The following is a 2260-nucleotide window of genomic DNA, read 5'->3' on the forward strand; positions in this document are numbered from 1 at the left end:
ATATATTATCGTAGGTCTATTTGATAGGCTAATATTTTAGCTATAGAGTTGTTTTTGTTGTTGCATGGAAGATTCTCAGTGCAACAGTTGTGAACATACTCTTTCAATTATTGTGATAAAGTTTATATTGAGTAAAGTGTCAAAATAGTCTTTCGTCATTTATATGGGTGATTTTAGCCTCAAATTTTATAGAAGTGTCAAAATAATACTCATATTCTTTAAAAGTGGGCTGAAATAGTCCTCATAAAACATTGTTATATTTTATTTTTAAAATAATTGAAAATTATTTTGACACTTTTATAAACTCTGAGACTAAGAGCCTGTTTGGGGCACCTGCAACTGATTAAAAAATAGTTGTGAAACGGTTAAATAATAATCTGATGCTCAAAAAGTTGTGCTGGCTATTGTAAATTTTTTTTTTAAGTCAGACCGTGACTAAAAAGTTGTTGCCGCACCTAGCCAGGAGTATTGAGAATTCTCAGGTTTCAGCGACAGCTTTTTGAAAAAACTATCAAAACATAATTTACCCAAACAAATAAAATTGTGGTGCAGCGTTGTTCCGCCGCCGCCCCAAACGTACCCTAAAACAACCCCATGTAAATAGTCGGGATTATTTTTCACTTTACTCCTTTTATATTATTAGTTATACTTTTTTTTTAAATAAAGTGTTATTATTTCACAAATTATGAATTATTCCATTGAGGATTAAAGTTGATTGTACAAACTTGTTGGTTGATGATTGTCAATTAGTTTAGTGAAAATTGGAAAATTCAAGCTTAAAGAACTAAACTAATTTGCTAATTATGATTACCTAATTTAAGTTTTATTTAATGATGCTTATCCTTAAATTATATTAATACCCATTTGTATTATCTTTTAATTATTGTTTGTCATGCATTAGTGCAAAGATGCTTAAGCATGATGTTATGTAAAGTGCTTTCTAAAAATGTTAGGATGGTGGGAGAATAAATGGGAGATGACTTTGGAGAGCTTCATGGCTAAGGGAAGGAGGGAAATGCTATGTTAAGAGGAGGAAAAAGCTATGGAAATAATTGTAAGGATTCTTGATAATGTTTGTATGGAATCTTTTCCCTAACATGGGAAATAAATGTAATATGTTAACTTTTTATGCAATTACATGAATCATGCATATGATGTCATGTGACTTTATGAACAAAGACATATGCATATGATTATTATATGTCAAAGGATGTAATTTCTCATAACATACACATAAAATTAGGCTTCTGCTTCATGCTCCGGTTGTATTACAAAGTTAAATTTGAGATGAAATATGATAATGTTTATTTTATCAATTTTATCAATAAAACAACATGATTTGTGATACAAGATATATGAATAAAGTTGCATGGAAAATCACATTCACATGAAGAATAATGTTGAAGCATATAACAAAATATGTGGCACATTAAAGAACATGATGTTGATAAACCATGGTTAGAGAAATCAAACCAGACTTGTTGGTATGGCCAATTTATTGATAAACTGGTGCTCCAACATGTCTGGTCAATTTTTAAAAATATTTTTGCACTGAACAAAGTAGGACATGTTAGAACCGACAATTAAACTAAGAAATTAATGAACCAAATAAAATTTTAATGAATTGCTCGGTTCTAATATCACTTAGTTTATGGTTTTTTTATTAGCTAACTAGAAATAATGAAAAAAGATTAAAAATAAAAAAAATAATTAAAATATTATATATCAAATATTTAAGTTGAATAAATATTTAATAGTGGAATGTCTTAATTTAGAGCATTTCAACAATGTTTTATCCACTCAGTCGTACAATTAGACTTCATGATATTCTATCAGTAGACCCTACTTCATCATACTCTTTCATTCTGAACCGTTAGATTTCTTCTGAATCAACGCTCACACATTTTTATGTACATGAATTTATGAATGCATATGTATATACGGGCATTTGCGTGAATACTGCCCAATTCCTTATTGTTTATATATCTAACACCTAAACCCTAAACTTTTTTTGTTTTTACATTTATACCATCAAATATTTCTTATCACATAAAAAACATGATGAAAAATATATTTTCATGCATATGTATGTAACACTTTTGCATAAAAATGAGTATTTAACTTCTTTTTTAAGTTAAAATTGTGGTGATTTTTATGTGATATGAAAATTTTGGGTGGTTTAAATGTAACATTATGGTATGTATGTATGTATGTATATATATATATATATATATCTGTGCGCGCGTGCGCGCAACAGAGG

The sequence above is a fragment of the Phalaenopsis equestris genome, unplaced genomic scaffold, assembly GCF_001263595.1.
Source record: "Phalaenopsis equestris unplaced genomic scaffold, ASM126359v1 Scaffold000255, whole genome shotgun sequence".
NCBI lineage: Eukaryota > Viridiplantae > Streptophyta > Magnoliopsida > Asparagales > Orchidaceae > Phalaenopsis > Phalaenopsis equestris.